Here is a 19,374-nt window from a genome sequence, read left to right on the forward strand (position 1 = left end):
GTAATGCATTTCATCGAAAACATAAGTATTTGATCGATTTATGTTTGTTTTTCTTTGACACATGAAATTTTATTTAAATTTCTTTATGGACTCAAAAAATTAAATGTTTGACACATATACCGGCGGTATTTATGCAGCGATGTGGTTGGTTGGCAAAACTTTAATTTACCTGTATCACATTCTCTTATGGTTTTTAATTTACCCTGTACCACGTTCTCTCAAGCAACAATGCAGTTTGGAAGTGCAGAATGAGCTAAATAATTTCCTTCCCATGTAACCTACGTCGTTGCACACGTATTCAATAAATTGCTTTTTAAATTTCTTTTCAAAGAAGCAATTTTCCTACTAATGTGAAATTTTTCTGCTAATGTCACAGTGATAAATTTAGTACCAGTGAGCACAAAATGGCTTGGCAGTTCAGCTAGGGTTAATTTATCAACGCTGTTTCTCGTTAAGACTTCGACTCGTTCTCCACTCCTGATGATTTTCCTTCACGATGAACAGGTGCCTACAACGGAACATGACGGATGAATACAAGCGAATGTGTAATACTATCCTCCCCCACTAAGTTCACGAGAGACGGTAATTATCGTGCCTAAGTATCTGTACCTACGTTATACAGGGTTGTCCATGGATCGTGGCCGGGCCAAATATCCCACGAAATAAGCGTCAAACGAAAAAACTACAAAGCACGAAACTTGTCTAGCTTGAAAGGGGAAACCAGATGGAGCTATGGTTGGCCAGCTAGATGGTGCTGCCTTAGGTGAAATAGATAACAGCTGGTTTTTTTTAATAAGAACCCCTATTTTTTATTACATATTCATGTAGTATGTAAAGAAATATGAATGTTTTAGTTGGACCACTCCGTTCGCTTTGTGATAGATGCGCAGTAATGTTCCAATGTGCGTGGGGTTGCGGCAATAAAAATGGAAAACGACAAATGCCGTCGAAACAGATCCACACGCGAAGTACTTCATTTGATGTACAACCACGCGGAACTTGTTCGTCACTGGACAGAGCGGCGCTGCGCCGAACCTCTTCTCTCGGTTTTGGGCAGCGCGGCCGATGTAGACGCAGCTTCAGAAGTTTTTCATTTTGTCTGACAGATTCTTTGAAAGTGTAACGACGAAGGGAGAGTGAATAAAAAACGAGCTCTCCGGTTCTGACCAAGGGTTTCAGGATTTTAAACCAGCTCCTCGTCTAGGCCTTGAAGCCCCAGAGGATGCGACCGGCCGCTGTTTCGTCCTATGCCAGGTGGCGTTATGTGCACACGGTATGTGGGAGAGGGCGGCTATGGTGGGCTACGTAGTCAGCAAGCCGCTCTCCAGGCCGTTTTCCCGACTTTCCAGACCTTACAGCCGACATTTCTCAATGAAGTAGCCCCTCAGTTGGCATCACGAGGCTGCTGGCACCCAGTACCAGTTCTTCCACCAAAGAAAAATCCTTGGAAATGCTGGGAATCGAACCCAGGTACTTCACATGGCAGCTATCAACGCTGATTTTTTTTTTTCTTTCTTTCAACCTATTTCTTCGTCGTATTTCGATCAGTCTTTTGTGTACTTGTCGCATAACACCTTCAAATTCAATCGATGAGACGGTTTTTTTTTACTACAGAGGGTCCCCAGTTCTCTGACCTAGCATGATGAGCTACCATGCCGGCTCCACTCAGCTACAGAGGTGGGCGGGTTTCAGGATATTTTCTTTAAAAGTGAGGTAAATTCAGGAACTAAAGCCCCTTCCACGAATTTTCAACTGGTACCGTATTGCTCGACTCCAGATCTGCTCGGAGTCTGCCCTGCTTAAATGGGTGGATATCAAATCTCAAAGCCACTCATTCACTTGCAGCAATTTAAGCTGTGCTATTAGGCTCCGAACTAACCACCACTCTGGAAATCGCTAAATATTCCAAATAGAGCTGTACGTCATAAACCACTTGAAACCACGTGACGAGGCATCTCTACAAATCAAAGTTATTGAATTTTACGTAACAGCATCCTAACAAATCCTATCTAATTTATATATTTTCCGCAATAGGCGCCACATCTGCAACAGTTTGAAACTAGTTTGTACAATATAGTGGTACCGAAAGTACCCTCCGCCACACACCATTAGGTGGCTTGCGGAGTATGATGTAGATGTACCCGGAAAAGATGCTGTTACCTACAGTGCCAGTTCGAGAACTTTTTTCAATTTTGATGCACACTGTATATAAATCTTGCACTTGCCCCTCAGCTTCGCGTCCCAAGTGGCCGCTGCTATAATTGTGATAATTCCTGTGTAGAACTGGTCACACTGGCTCTGATATCGGTGAGTTCCACCGACGACCGACTTCGATCTTTTCAAGTCAGGATGCCACAAAATGCGCGGTCAGAATGTAACCATCTCTTCGCTTGACATACAGACTTCGAACGACAATCGGTTAAATTCAAATAAGTTTGATTTGTTCGGTCGAATCGACCGACGTTCTCAAACACGAAATATGTAATATGAGAAATAAAATGTAGATGTCGTGTGACTAGGGCCTCCCGTCGGATAGACCGTTCGCCGGGTGCAAGTCTTTCGATTTGACGCCACATCGGCGACTTGCGCGTCGATGGGGATGAAATGATGATGTTTAGGACAACACAACACCCAGACCCTGAGCGGAAAAAATCTTCGACCCAGTCGGGCACTGAACCCAGGCTCTTAGGATTGACATTCTGTCGCGCTGACAACTTTTTTTTATCTCATTTTGTTCGTTGTATATGTTCGGGGCGGACGTCTCATGACACCAGTACAGGATGTTCGTTGATCTCTTCACTCAATTTCTTTTATCTCTGACCGAACACACCGAGCTACCGTGCCAGCTCCAGTAGGTTACTGGGGGCGGAAATGCGCAAAATTGAAAGTTTAGTTCAAGAAAGGAGTTTGTGACATCCTGAGAATAAAAAATAATAAGCGGCATATAATTCGGAATCTAAAAACTGAACTCGCAGCTTTATTGTAAACAATAAGTACGCAAAATCTTTATCATAAATTTTAGTCTCAAATAATAACCTCAAAATATAATTAACTCAAGTGAGAAGAGTAGCGCATCCAACGCTTGAAATTACTGTCACCAATCGTTTCCTGGGTTGTTCTAGGTAGGCACTAGACGTCTGCGAATTATTATTACAGCTTACTGATGTTTTTGTGCAAGTTATTCTGTCATTTGCGGTCGTTCACACGTTTCTGCTTTCCGGTGCTCCAGGCGTTCAGAGCATCTCATTCTAAAATTTATGCAAGCTGAATCACAGTCATTAATGATTAATTGACATGTCTATTTTGTTTATAGCGGCCCACAGATGGTAAATAATATTGCACAATAATACTGTGCGATATTGTTGACACGCTCCTTATACGTACCAATAATATTATTTATAATATTGTGTCATAACACAGTGGTTCGGAATGTTAGACGGTAAAGATGCTGCTGCTTTGATAACAGCTCTATTTCTTTCCAAGTAGAAAAAAAAGGCGGACAAAAATTGGTTCAAGGAGCGTCAAGGGTCACTCACGGAAGCTTGTTGAGAGACTGACATAGAAACAACAAAAGAAAGAAAAAATTACAGCTTTGCGCGTTGAAGGTCCAAGAGAAAATTCACTACTGAAAATGGTTCTTCCCATACATTGGCACTCCTATGGCATTTGCCCCCTCCTCTCTGTTAAATTTCTGCGTACGCCTATATCCCCGCCATAAAAAAACAAAACAATACAATGAGAAACACAGTTCCAACATGTCAGTGTTTATCTTGTTACTGGTACTTCTTTCGAAGACATGAAACTTGCTAGTGCAATATCACTTTGCAATATCTGAGACATAGCTCTGGAAACGTGTCATGCCATAATACATGCACAAAGGATTATATTTGGGTAAATAACGTATTAGACAAGTTTTTAACATATCTTCCTTTATGGCCGTTCCCATATTATCTGGGCAAGAAATTATGATATTCATCATTCTTAACAACTGTTTTTTTACTCATCTGTCCTGACATTCCATAATGATTTACACATTTCGACGCACTAAGTAATGTTCTTTCGTCTCGTTTTGAACTCATTTCCCAACAAGGACAACCCTAACCTGCTCGGTCTACTTAGCATGCAGGAACTGTTAAGGATATTGTTAATACTGCACACAGACCACAGTCTAACATGAAACTTCCTGGCAGATTAAAACTGTGTGCCCGACCGAGACTCGAACTAGGGACCTTTGCCTTTCGCGGGCAAGTGCTCTACCATCTGAGCTACCGAAGCATGACTCACGCCCGGTACTCACAGCTTTACTTCTGCCAGTATCCTGCCTCCTACCTTCCAAACTTTACAGAAGCTCTTCTGCGAACCATGCAGAACTAGCACTTCTGAAAGAAAGGATATTGCGGAGACATGGCTTAGCCACAGCCTGGGGGATGTTTCCAGAATGAGATTTACACTCTGCAGTGGAGTGTGCGCTGATATGAAACTTCCTGGCAGATTAAAACTGTGTGCCCGACCGAGACTCGAACTCGGGACCTTTGCCTTTCGCGGGCAAGTGCTCTACCATCTGAGCTACCGAAGCACGACTCACGCCCGGTACTCACAGCTTTACTTCTGCCAGTATCCTGCCTCCTACCTTCCAAACTTTACAGAAGTTCTTCTGCAAACAATGCAGAACTAGCACTTCTGAAAGAAAGGATATTGCGGAGACATGGCTTAGCCACAGCCTGGGGGATGTTTCCAGAATGAGATTTTCACTCTGCAGCGGAGTGTGCGTTGATATGAAACTTCCTGGCAGATTAAAACTGTGTGCCCGACCGAGACTCGAACTCGGGACCTTTGCCTTTCCCGGGCAAGTGCTCTACCATCTGAGCTACCGAAGCACGACTCACGCCCGGTACTCACAGCTTTACTTCTGCCAGTATCCTGCCTCCTAACTTCCAAACTTTACAGAAGCTCTTCTGCGAACCATGCAGTTTCATATCAGCGCACACTCCGCTGCAGAGTGAAAATCTCATTCTGGAAACATCCCCCAGGCTGTGGCTAAGCCATGTCTCCGCAATATCCTTTCTTTCAGAAGTGCTAGTTCTGCATGGTTCGCAGAAGAGCTTCTGTAAAGTTTGGAAGGTAGGAGGCAGGATACTGGCAGAAGTAAAGCTGTGAGTACCAGCCGTGAGTCGTGCTTCGGTAGCTCAGATGGTAGAGCACTTGCCCGCGAAAGGCAAAGGTCCCGAGTTCGAGTCTCGGTAAGGCACACAGTTTTAATCCGCCAGGAAGTTTCATATCAGCGCACACTCCGCTGCAGAGTGAAAATCTTATTCTGGAAACATTCCCCAGGCTGTGGCTAAGCCATGTCTCCGCAGTATCCTTTCTTTCAGAAGTGCTAGTTCTGCATGGTTCGCAGAAGAGCTTCTGTAAAGTTTGGTAGGTAGGAGGCAGGATACTGGCAGAAGTAAAGCTGTGAGTACCGGGCGTGAGTCGTGCTTCGGTAGCTCAGATGGTAGAGCACTTGCCCGCGAAAGGCAAAGGTCCCGAGTTCGAGTCTTGGTCGGGCACACAGTTTTAATCTGCCAGGAAGTTTCATATCAGCGCACACTCCGCTGCAGAGTGAAAATCTCATTCTGGAAACACCCCCCAGGCTGTGGCTAAGCCATGTCTCCGCAATATCCTTTCTTTCAGAAGTGCTAGTTCTGCATGGTTCGCAGAAGAGCTTCTGTAATGTTTGGAAGATAGGAGGCAGGATACTGGCAGAAGTAAAGCTGTGAGTACCGGGCGTGAGTCGTGCTTCGGTAGCTCAGATGGTAGAGCACTTGCCCGCGAAAGGCAAAGGTCCCGAGTTCGAGTCTGGGTCCGGCACACAGTTTTAATCTGCCAGGAAGTTTCATATCAGCGCACACTCCACTGCAGAGTGAAAATCTCATTCTGGCACAGTCTAACATAACTGTGACACAGGCGGTCAATATATTTCTAAAGATTTTTATGTAGATTTTTATGTTCTCAATATAGGAAAATTGTGCAGTATTATTGACCTTCTAGGGGCCGCTTTAAACTAGCCCTGGTTGCTTATTAACTGCTAACAGCTGTCTAACTTCCGTTCAGACTATCATTAAAATTTAGCCAGTGAACTTTTCTACAGAGGCAACATGGCTTATTCTAGCTATACAATCGATTCAATAAAATTCGGGACTGATGCTTTTTACTTTTTTTGTAGCGGTTGGCAACAGTATTTCGAGTAAGCGAGATCTGTGATGGTGCGCGCTTATTATTAATAGCGTTCGCCCGCAAATGCTCTAGTGAGATAGTTTTTTGCTCAAAAGAGAGGTAACAGCGTCGAACCCTCTTAACTCCTTAAACTCCTTACCATCGCCATTCACAGTATTCGAATGCTTTGGTAGCAGCTTTTGTGCGAACTGTAGTCTGGCCTTAGGGAAAAGGGGTAGTTTTTAAAATGTTGAATAGATTCAACGGAACTTTACAGCGATTTAAACATAATTCTCGAAGTTTTTACCAAGATGTTCAGAGCCTCAACGATCGGTTGTTGCATGGGGAGGGACGTATGGTGGAAACTAATACGGTACCTTAGTACTTTTTAACATAATTTTGTATTTTATTTCGAGGTTGTCTTGGAACGGTCAGTAACAACATGAGGTACCACATGGTTTTCCATATAACTGCATCATTAAATATTTCTCATGAATGAAATAGTGTTTGTCAACTTTCTAAGCATATGTGTTAACAAAGATACGGTGTTACGATCGCCCAATGACGTGAAAAATAGTTCTAAATAGCATGCACATTTTTCTCGAATGATTGTGCCTAAATATGTTTCTCAAAACAGAATGCGCACTGCGGGGAAAACTCACCATATTCAAGAAACAAAAATTCCTACGGTTCTGTGAGACTATCCACGAATCTTTCATACCGTTACTACATACAAAGCTACAATGTTGCAGAAGTTTAATGTCAGTCTAAATGCGCTAATCTAATAACTGAAAAACCACAACTATTTACCTTAGTTCTCGAGCAGATGCTTTGTCTCCGTAAGTCAAGTCACTCAGTGATCACTAATGCACCGCAGCAATACCACTCGCAATAATGACCACGCATCTTCAACAGACAGACACGTGACAACAGCATCCAGCGATGATACAAACTGAAAGCAAAACAGAAAGAACGGCTGTGTCATCCTCAAACTGTGAACTTATAATGTGCGTCAGCACCCGTAGGCAAATTGAAGAAATGTCGTCCACATAAAATAATTCCGTCAAGTAATGTTTTTCACTTGTTTTATCTCTAAGTTACTTATTCTGACTGTTGTTTGGTACAACGGAAAAAAGTAAGTGCTTGCGATAAGCACTGCAATACAATTTCATGGCATGTTGTGTTAGCCCAAGTAGCCTCACCCCTAATTCTGTAAAGAATCGGACTTATATGCATAAAACAGCATCAAACGGCTAATTATTTTGCAAGTGATTAATGTGCTAGGTATTGACGTTGAGCATTTTAAATATTGAGGTTGAAGACGCATCTCAAATTTTATGATGTCATATCTCCTGTGACCGACTTTGTATTATACAATGAGATAATTTTGTAGGTACTTTCAGCGGTTTATGTGGATACTACCGTATCTACAAAGTGTGTTGGGAGTAGAGTTAGTGGTAAATAAATAATAATTAGTCGTGCCAGATGCTGAAGTGTTACTTCGTAAACAGCGAAAATGTTTTCCTTTCAGTACGCGATAAACATTTACATATGCACTCTGCAAACAACTGTGAGGTGCATCGCATATTGTACGTCCCATTGTACCAGTTATTAGGGTTTCTTTCTGCACAATTCACGTATGGAGCGCAAGAAGTCTGAATATTTGAATGCCTCTTTTTGTGCACTAATTATTCTGATCCTATCTTCAGATTCCCTATGTGAGCGATATATTGCGGGTTATAGTATATTCGTAAAGTAATCATTTAAAGCCGATTCTTAAAACTTTGTTAATAGACATCAGTGCCTCTGTGGCACTTTCCCGCGGATTAAACAAGCCTACGACCATTCGTGCTGTCCTTCACTGTAAATGTTCAATATTCCCTTTTAGTTGTATGTGATATGAATCCCACAAAACTTGAGCAATCTTCTAGAACCGGTGATTTGTAAGCATTCTCCTTTGTAGATTGACTGCACTTCACCAGTAAACTGAAGTCTACCATATGATTTACCCATGACTGACCCGATGTGAACATTCTACTTTATATCCGTATCAAGCGTTACACCCAGATGTTTGTATGAGTTGGCCGATTCCAACAGTGACTCACTGATATTATGGTCATAGCATACTACGTTTTTTCATTTTGTGAAGTGCTGAATTTTACATTTATGAACATTCAAAGCAAGTTGCCAATCTCTGCAGCACTTTGAAATCTTATCAAGATCTGACTGAATATTTATGCAGCTTCTTTCAGATAGTACTTCATTATAGATAACTGCCTCATCGGGAAAAAGCCTGATTTTACTATAATATTGTCTGCAAGGTCATTTATACACAACATGAACAGCATGGGCCCCAACACACTTCCCTGGGCCACACCCAAAGTCGAAGATAACATGTTGCCTCTTTCCTACCAAAAACTCCTCAATCCAGTCACAAATTTTACTTGATACCGCATATGATCATACTTTTGTCAATAAGTATAGGTGTGATGATACTCCATATGATCATACTTTTGTCAATAAGTGTAGGTGTGGTACTGAGGCAAATGCTTTTCAGAAATCAAGAAATCAATTCTCCTGGGTTTTCTTTTGCAAAGGAACATTTGAAAACACAGTTAAGCCCTTCATCTTTTGCTTTGCTACCCTCTATTTCAGTTCCTGCCTTACTCACTAGGGGCTGGACACTAACTTTGATGCCAATAACAGTCTTTACATATAACCAGAATTTCTTTGGGTTCCGTGAAAGATCATATGACAATATTCTGCTACAGTAGTCATTGCCTTCTTAACAGCCCTATGCTTTGTTTTATACCTATTATGCAGTAATCTGTGTTTCTTTAGAAGTTTGTTTGCAGTGACTGTATACCATTGAGCTTCCCTCCCATTGTGAAATCTTCTACTGGGTACATATCTATCCAGAGCATAGTCAACTATTGTTTTACACTTGAGCCAGAGTTCTTCTACATGCTCCTGCCCTGTGCTGGAAGCTTCAAGTTCCTCATCGAGATATGATGCTACTGATTCCTTATCTAGTTTACTGAATATACATATCTTTGTGCTCATTTTAATTGTCATTTGTACTTTGGTAATCAGTTTTGCCACAACTGTGTCATATTCACTGGTACCTGTTTCAAAATACACTCAAAGAGGTCAGCTCTATTTGTTTCCGTTAGACCCAGTATGTTTCCCTCTTGAATGGGGTTCCTAACTATCTGTTCTAGGTTGTTTTCAGCGAAGGCATTTAGTAAAGTTTCACAGGATGGCTTATCACACCCATCACTAACAATACCGTAATTTTCCCAATTCATTGTTGGATGATTAAAGCCTCCATCACTGATTACAGTATGATTGGGGACCCTCTGTAGAAGTTTTTGGATACATCAAGGGTCCAATTATCCTTTTGTGCCCACCCCTGATAGTCTTGCCCGAACAATCCCACATGGAACTTCAGCTCGGTGGGTCTGAGTTTCTTGTCTATTGTGACAAATATGCCACCGCCATGTCCCATTTGCCTATCCTTTCAATATACACTTAAATTTTCCCCATAAATCTCACTGCTATCTATTTCAGGTTTCAACCAGCTTTCTGTACCTAGTATTTTGTGAGCTTCACTGATTTTCATGAGCACTTCAAACTTTAGCACTTTGTTGTGAATGATTCGACTGGTTACCATTAGGATTTTAATAGCCTACTCATCTCTTTCGATCTTACACTGATACCCTTGGGTTTCCTACAGCTATTGTTATTTAGACTGGGTGGAGAGTCTTCAAATCTAAAAACCTGTGTAGTGCGCACGTGGCCTATTTAGGGGGTCTCTACAGTTCTCAACCCTATGACACAGCCTAAGAAGTCGCAGCCCAGCTTGTCACAGACCTTTTGAAATCTCCATGGTTCAGTTCCACTCGACTCAGAACCTAAGGGCCATGATCAGTTCTGGGGACAATGCTGCAAATTGCAAGCTTCAATAAAACATCATGTGCAATACTGGTCTTAACTTTCTTTGCCAGTCACTGGAATGATCCATGTATGACCTCAGAGCCCAGACGACAGGCATGATTCATTCCAACGTGTGCTACAGTCTTCAGTTGTTTGCTTAATGTTTCCTCAATGGCTGCTGGAATAGCCTCTTAAACATGCTGAACGAGGTCCCCAGACATACAAAATGAGTGCGCTTGTTGTTTCATTACTGAGAATTTATGAAAAAGTTTGAAATTATGTGTCAAGTTTGTTGGAAGTCGCTTAAAAGCTCTTTCTCAAATACTGGATGAATATAGCCTGTATAATTTGCTCAGCATGAGTTACAATACTTCAAGACGTAGGCCTACACAGTTCCTAACTTTAATACTTTACTTCTTGTGTTAAACCTTTAATGTAAGATAATACTACTTAATGAATAGATTATGGTAGTGTTTTGAACTCAGGTAATAATTATCGGAAATGCTGAAAATCAAATTTTTGTTGGCCCTGGAAGCTGTCAGATAGGCAACCTGCAATGGTGCCAGGGTAACAATTTTAGCCGTAATGACATAGACAAATAGCAAATTGGTTTCCTCCAATTTTCATATGCTGGCACAAATCCAGTGTCTCTTCACTTTTTCTGACTTGTATTCTGTGTCGCTGGTGAATAATTCACTAGTGTCAATTAGAAATATGGAGTAGGTATTCTGGGTGTTTGGGTAAATTTGGGCAGAAAAGCTGCAAATATTAAACACACAGCTTTCCCTACAAATATAAATTATTTTTTGTTCACTCTGTCATTCACTTGGAAGGGCACAATAGACATTCCTATCTTTTGAAACAGTCAACTGATATCATTACCGGAACGTACTTAGTCTAGTTATAAAACCAGCAACTTGTTGATGCTTGTCAAAAATGTTAATTATCTCTTTGCTAAAGGAAAACTAAAACATCTATATGTGAGAAAAAACATAGGGAAAAAGTGACGTGCATGTTCAATGTCTTTGTTGACCAACCTGTTGTTCAAAAAGCACGCAAAGGTGCAAAGAAATCATGCTGAGGTGTAGGTTGTGCACTACAGGTATCTGAAAACACACAAATTCGAAATTATTTATTTATTCATCCATCCAAATTCCTTTGTGTGGATGTCATTGCAATACATGCACATGTGCAATAGGCCTACTTATAACAGGGGTAAGTTAAGAGTAATGGGGGAAAAATTAAAATGGCATATAAGAAATTCATTAAACAGACATATGTATTCTATTTATCATTGAATTACGTAAGTCAGGATTTGGGGATCAGAAACAAACATTATTCAAACAAGTGAAATGAATTATAAGACTCCTCAGGCAATAAACTTTGGATTTTAGATTACATGGCATAATTTATAAACAAGACATGTAGGCCTATTGTGTTGCTTGTTGCATACTCCATCCTGTGTGACTATTTTGCTGTTGAGCAACCTCATTATTTGTTTGTAATTATTTGTATTGCATGAACTTTTTAACTGAGTAAAAATTATTTTTTAGTCAACGTACCAGGACTTCAATACGTGTTTTAAATTTACATTTATTGTATGTCTTTGATCTCATTTGGCAGTTTATTATATACCACAACTCCTAGGTAAAACAAAGTAGTTTGTTCTTAGTTTTAAATTTTTGTAGTCAGGTACAAACAATCACTGTATCTGATTTGTTGATCATATGTGGAGCTGTTAGCTGCATATTACTCAATGACTTTCTGTACAAAAATTGTAGTTTCAAAGATGTATTCATTTAAAACTGTCAAAATATAAAATTTTTTAACTAGCTTGGTGCAGTGGGTACTGTGGCAACTCTTGCTCATTATTTTGATGGCCTTTTTTTGCACTTTGGACACATTTTCTATATCTGATGATAGAGTGTGTGTGTGCAAAGTATGTTATTCTTAGACATGAGCTATTACATGGTGTGCTTGATATAGGCCATAGCGTGCTGTGGTAATTTTTTTCCAAATCAGGAAAGTCAGGTTATAATGACATACCAAGGTAAAGTGGAATAGCAAGTCTATGGATGAAACCAGATGAGTGACACCACCTGCACTAAGCTGTATAGAAAAGTCGATTTGCAACCCTGTTCCTGCGATGAGTTGCCAGCTTCTGTCTTGGTGCTGTGAACGAAAAGCTTGATGGTAAACATCCAACTTTTTACTTTTATTCACATATATTCCTTGATTAGTGTTGTAGGTAATTACATGTTTGAGAAAAGCGTAAGTTATCTTGTAAAGCATACTTTTAGCTATTTTTTGAGAGGCAGGAGGTTCTGCTAGAGCACGCAGTTGTGGAATATTTCTTGAATGAATCAAAGAAGGTTTTCCAGGCTGCAGTGAATTACCATGTGTCAGTATAAAGTGACTCAGTATGTCATTTTACCCCGATATGGATTGTCTTCTATTCTGTGTGATCTTTGATATTAATTAAGCTATTTATTTTACATATCTGTTTAAATTTAACAACAATAACAGTAGGTCACTCTAGAATAAAATACATTAAACATGAGTTGATAAATGTGCAATGATACACAAATACAGTGAATTTACTTAGGCCAAATATAAGTATATGAATTTCCCCTTTCAGACGGCAAGCAATAAAGTAAGGAAATCATCAAGATAGTCTTGGGATGCGCTGCAGATGCAGCAGGTTATAGATGCTGTTACCAGAGGCGAGATGGGATGGGTGCACACATCGAAAGCATTCGGAGTTCCCCAGGCTATGTTCAGAAGATGAACTAGGAATATGAACAAAGTCTTCAATGACATTGACAAAGGATTGTGTAGATTCCAAGCAACTTGCAACACTGAATTGGAGCATGTATTAGTACAACACCTGAAATATATTTGCGTTGTGCATGTTTGGTATGACCATGAAGGAGGTGAGACAACTTGCACTCCAAATAGCTGAGAAAAATTGATTTGTGCCCAGATTCAACAAGGAAAAGAAGATGAATCTGTGGGACTGGGTTGCTGGCTTCTTAAAGCAAAATCTAGACATCCGCCTACGTAAACCTGAGGCAACATCAGCAGCTAGGGCAGCAGGTTGTAACAAACCAGTTGTCCAAAAGTTCTTTTCAATTTTTGAAGAAGTAATAGACAATGAAGGTATTTCAGCATGTAACACTTATGATGTTCATGAATCTGGTCTGTGCAGTGTCCAGAAACCTTTGAAGGTACGAATATTTGCACAGAGAGAAAAAAGCAGGTAGGTGCAATAACCATTGCAGAAAGAGGTGTTCATGCCACCAATGCTGATTTACCCCAGAAAAAACTGGTAAAAAGGAGTTAACTGACATGGCTTCATTAGGAACCAATGGAGTTGTCCAGGAAACAGGCTGGATGACAGGAGACATTTTTTTGAAGTGGTTTGAGCATTTTTGTTCTTTTGTGAAGCTGTCTCTAGACTATAATGCACTCCTCCTGCTAGATAGACATACAGGTTGAAGTGTCTGTTTTGCTAAGGAGAATGGTATCACTATGTTTTGTTTTCCTGCGCACTGCATCCATAGGCTCCAGCCACTAGATATCTCATTTGTTGGCCCACTAAGAACTTATTTTGATTGAGAGGTAACAAAGTGGCTAAAATGTAATCCAGAAAGAACAGTTTCCCAGTATCAAATGCGTACTATATTTACTAAAGCCTGTGGGAAAGAAGCAACCCTTGCTAACATTGTTAGTGCCTTCGAACACACTGGTCTCTGACCTCGTAGCCATGACATATTTCCAGGACACCTCTTTGCTCCAGCAGCAACTACAGATATTCCAGTTGTGAACCTCCAAAGACATCTGAAGTGTCTGCTGAGTTGACCACCTCTCTTTGTGAAACCAAAGACAAAGAAACAAACAAAGATGTTGAAGCCATGGAAGTGAATGTCACTCCCACTCAAATGGCATGGCAGACATCATCCCCATTCCTTCCAGCTCATTTGGAAATGAATTCACCAACAGTGCCTACTTAAAACAACTTCTCCAGAGACATGAAGAGAAATGCAAGAAAGGAGAATGTGCTGCAAAGAGGAAACTTAGCTTTGGAATAGAAATGTTGTATGAAAAAGACTTTTTTGGTGACAACAATGCTCCTTCCATAGATTGTCACTGTTAGTACTGCTTGGAACTATACTCACATTCAAAACCCAGAGAACATTGGTTAAGGTGTCAGCAGCATAATTTGTGAATGTGCTGGAGTGAGTCACAGAACAAAAAAACTTTGTGATGTCAGCTCTTGATAATATTTGAAAGTGGAACAAAGATTGATAACACATTTTAAATGTTAAAAAATGTAAAACTGTGTGTTTCGCAAAATGCAAAAAACATAACATCCTGTAACATCGACATCAATGCACTATAACATTATCATCAGTAGGCCACAAATTTAAGCAGTCATCTCATACGCATTCAATACTTGGCTGTGATAATGGCTGAACATATAAAATGGGCACAATAGCTCAGTAATGGGCAAAGTAGCTGGCACACTTCATTTTATTGATAGAATATTGGGAAAATGCTGTCAGCTTTCAAGTCTATCAAGGATTTTTTGTCAGTCTTCTGACTGGTGTGATGCAGCCTGCTACAAATTGCTCTCCTATACCAACTCTTCATCTCAGAGTAGCACTTGCATCCTGCATCCTCAATTATTTATTGGATTCCTTGTCTTCCTCTACAGATTCTTCTTGTACCATGGTATTTATTCCTTTGTGTCTTATTACATATCCTATCATCCTCTTTCTTCTTTCTGTCAGTGTAGTACAAATGTTTCTTTCTTCACCAATTTTGCAGAGAACTTCCTCATTCCTTAACTTATCAGTTCACCTAATTTTCAGCGTTCTTCTCTAGCAACACATCTCAGATGCTTTGATTCTCTTCTGTTCCAGTTTACCTGAAGTGTATTTCAGTCCCATTCTCTTGAAACTTTCTTTTATTTCTGTCACTGGTTCTTTGATATGTAGAGTGAATAGCAGGGCTGAAAGACTGCATTTCTGTCTTACTGCCTTTTTAATCTGAGCACTTCATTCTTGGTCTTCCAGTCTTAATTTTACCTCTTTGATGTTGTACATATTGTATATTACTTGCATTTCCTCTTACCTCATTCCTCTTCTTCGCAGAATTTTGATCATCTTCGACCATTTTGTGTAGTCAAACACTTTTTTCTAGTTCAACAAATCCTATGGGGCTGTCTTGATTTTTCTTCACTCGTGTTTCCATTATCAAGTGAAATACCACACTTCCTCTCTGGTGTCTTCCTTTCCTAGAACCAAACTTATCATCAACTAACAGTTTCTCAGTTTTCTTTTCTATTCTTCTGTATACTGTTCTTGTCAACAGCTTAGATAAATGGACTATTAAGCTGATTGTGTGATAGTTCTCACACTTATTTGCTTTTGCTGTCTTCAGAATTGAATGGATGATGTTTGTCTAAGAGTCTGATGGCATCTCTCATAAATTATACACACCAGCTTGAGTAGCTGTTTAGGTGCCACTTCCCAGACTAATTTTAGAAATTACAGTGGAATGCTACCTACCCCTTCTGCCTTATTTGATCTCAGCTAGTCTAAAGATCTTTTAAATTCTGATTCTAATACTGGATCCCCATTCTCTTCCATATCGACTACAATTTCTTCATATGTCATGTCATCAGATGATTCCTCCCCCATAAGGGATGTTGACCTTATATAAAAATGGGCAGTGTGAATGGCCACAGGGTGTTTGAACTGTGGAAGAGAGCCACAGATGCTTCTGGAACCGTTACTGAGTGAGGATGTAGGAATATGCTACAGAATGCTGGTCCCATATGGACAGCAAAGAAAAGTTTGGAGTATAGACTAATTACAGTGTGGGCAGAGGCTTTTGAGCATTCATTCTCCCAGAACTTTGAATAAATGGCCCAGAGTACAGCAAATCACTCTCCAGTTCAGTGCTGGATCACAAAATTCAGTGAGCAGTCATACCATTTAGGAACTTGGACACAGAACCATTATCATTGAACACTCTAAGCTTGGAGAAAGATCACATTAACTGATGAACTGTGCTACAAGTTGGTATACACCAATGATAGGAGGTAAAAACACCATGTAAGGCGATAAAACCACTTACAAACAAAAAACCATTTAGTCAGTTCATGGAAGTAATCTACTCTAATATTCTCATCAGGGGAATCTTTAAATGGATTGAAAGGGGTTCTCTAATATTTTTCGATTTCTCTCCCACTACCAAACAGTACAGACTCCTATTTCTAATAACGAACAACAGTCGGCTTGCCTACTGCTTCCCATAAGTCATATTTACCTTCAGGAAGATAATGCAACACACCATTACTCCAGAATTTTGAAGAATACCCCATAGAAATGAGGGTCTGTGTGTAGCATCTCAGATAATCGAATCAAAAAGTTACTGAGCTTGTTTGGAATGCCATATTGCAATATGTTCTTGCCTAGAATCCAGCTCAATCCTGTCTCCATAAGTTCTGGGTAGCCATTGAGCAGTCATAAATCATGATGACTCCCCAATGCTTTTGATGTTTTGTGATGTCCATATCATAATGCACCGTTAGCTTGGGAAGGGGCGCTGATGCTACTAGTGGTTGTGTCTAATTCATTTGCTTACTGTGTGCAATTTTCTTGTGTATCTACATGCATACCCACCAGTTAGGCTGTAATTTCGAAGCTAGTAACACACATGTCAGTGCACATCTATATTTGTTTTTATTCACCGTTTACCTTCTATACAGTGGAGGAATAGGCATCATTTTTGTACATCATTGAAGATATACTTAGTTACTGAAATATTTAATTATTTTCATAATTTCAGATATTTAGTTATATGTTTTTAAATTTAACATATCTCCACAATCTGTACATCAAAAAAATTATGTTATTGTATAAAATGGATTATCACCCAACCAGTTATACAATTTTATTTGAAGTAATGTCAAAGATATGGACCACTCTGAGGGTGATAATTTATTAGGGATTTTTGGGGAGCTGACTCTGTATGAGTGTGTTGCTTTAAGCAGTCTGTGCCTTGGAATGTCCTTTTTCCTGTGCAGAATAAATTTAATGCCTTTAGGATACTGAAAAAAGATCTTGATGCTTGCTTGTCAGAGACTAAAATTCCTATATTGATGTCACCGCATGTAATTATGTTCTCTTTTTTCCTTGATTTTTTTCTTCACAAGTTAAAAATTTATGACGAATATTTATACTGCTCTGTCTGGAGCCCCATTAAGACTTACACCTATCATATTCCGGTCTGTCAGCATTAGGCAGCTGACCTCACTGTCTAATTTGGAAGAGAATAGGCTTACTTCAACTTCTGTGAATTTCAGACCATCTTTGATAAATGTTACAACTCCACATTTTTTTATTTTTTATTTTTTTTTTTTTTTTTTTTTTATTTTTATTTTTATTTTTTTTTTTTTTTTTACACATTATGCTAGCATCAACATAGCCTTTAGGAACAGAAAAGTCTATTTCATATTCAGTTATCTAGTGTTGTGATGTAAAAACTATATCCAGTTTCTTGCTTCTGCAGTAATGTTCTAATTCTAGTGCCATATTTCTAATGTTGCATTATTGAACTATTGCACAATAAGTACTTTATACCTGTTAGTATATGGTTCCAAGGAGCTGGATGTTGTTATTTCTTTCAACATACTAAAGGGCCTATTGTTTGCAGAGAAGGGAGACTCTTTGTAAAGATATGACACTACTCATTATTAAGCTGGGCCACATTACTTACATATAGGATAGACCTTTCCTCACTATGCCACAATACCATGAAGAACCCTCATTGTGTATTGTGGCTTCTCTTGGTATGAGTTGCATTCTCTGGGTGCTTGCTGCTTTTGATTTCTGTTGCTGATTTTGCTATGTATCTTCTAGGTCTCAGGCTCATTCTCTGGATACTTTCTTGTGCTGCTGCTGTGGTTTTTTTCTGTGGAGCTTTTTGATGTTAGGTTGCTCAGTGCTGCTGTTGGGGATGATTTTGTAGAAATCACTTGACAAGTGGTTGGTAGATCTTGTATACTGTCCTTCCTTGATTGTTGGCTCTCAGTCAGAAAGAATCATTTTGATGGTGTTAACTTTAACTGGCTATTGCCATTTGCAACAGTAGGTTCAGTACACATTAAACTAGTTTTGTCAGTGTTTTGTCCTGCTTATTCTTTTCTTTGTCAAACAATTTGTAATTAGCACCTGCTTACTTCCTGCTTTGTGAGTGCCTGTAGTTTTTAGCAATACTAGAGCAGAGATTATTTTCATCACCAAAAACTGTTTTCCTAAGTAGTTAAGGTGTAGTCCATGATTGGTATGAGATCTTCTTCCCAAGCAGCTTATATCTTTAATTTCTTCATTCTTAAAATTGCGCAGCATGTTAACACACAAACCTGACAGTAAATACAAATGTTTATGATCATTACAGTCACATATGTTAGCTTTTCTGTACAGTCTTTCATAGATGTAGCAGACATATGCAAATCATTTCCATGTATTTCATTTCAAATGGCTATTAACACAATAAAATTGTTTGAACATCAATGATAACTTTGTGTCTGCTGCTTGGAGTGCTGCGTTGATGTTTATTACTTACTCTTTAGAATTGTAACTTATTTACTTTATGTTTATTCTGTTCGCTGCTAACTGTTTATTGACAAGTCACCTATAGCAACTGATTCTTTCCATTCTGTTATTTTGATAAAACTGTTGAAGCCTATTCCCAGTGTTTGATCGAGCACTTATTAAGTACGGGTAGCACTGCATGATCTAACATTCCTATCAGTGGTGGCCCCAGCCCTGAGAAGACTGGCCCAGCAATAATACTGATTACGAGATGGAACACCGGCAGTATCACCTGGCTGTTTGCCTCCCACAGTTGTGGCCACATAATACAGTTCTCTGATATGCCCACGTCAAGGCCAGCTTTTGCTATGCTGGAATTACAGTGGATGCGACTAAATTTTCTTTGACAGTCAGCTTGACCAATGTTACACATCCACAGTTTAGGATATAATCACATTTCCATGAGCAGAGACAATCCTCGAAAGATCAAACATCGAGCTTATATGTAGAGTACCAGCACTGCAGGTATACTGTATCAGACAAATGCTGACTCAGGAAGACATGGGTGACAGAAAACTGTCCCAGTACCTGTGTCAACTCTGCAGCAAGGTGGCACTGCCTGACAATCTCCTGAACA

At 39.7% G+C, this 19,374-nt stretch overlaps 1 protein-coding gene across 1 annotated transcript in view; it reads right to left on the reverse strand.

The window, feature by feature from the left end:
- The window catches only part of LOC124777623 (proteasome subunit beta type-4-like), a 62,863-nt gene extending 55,744 nt beyond the window's left edge, over positions 1–7,119 (reverse strand). The window contains exon 1 of the mRNA XM_047253093.1: positions 7,006–7,119. The gene's annotated coding sequence lies outside the window, so the exon portion shown is untranslated. The remainder of the gene's footprint in view (positions 1–7,005) is intronic.
- Positions 7,120–19,374: the final 12,255 nt, after the last annotated feature.

The sequence above is a fragment of the Schistocerca piceifrons genome, chromosome 2 (assembly GCF_021461385.2).
Source record: "Schistocerca piceifrons isolate TAMUIC-IGC-003096 chromosome 2, iqSchPice1.1, whole genome shotgun sequence".
In the NCBI taxonomy this organism is placed as follows: Eukaryota; Metazoa; Arthropoda; class Insecta; order Orthoptera; family Acrididae; genus Schistocerca; species Schistocerca piceifrons.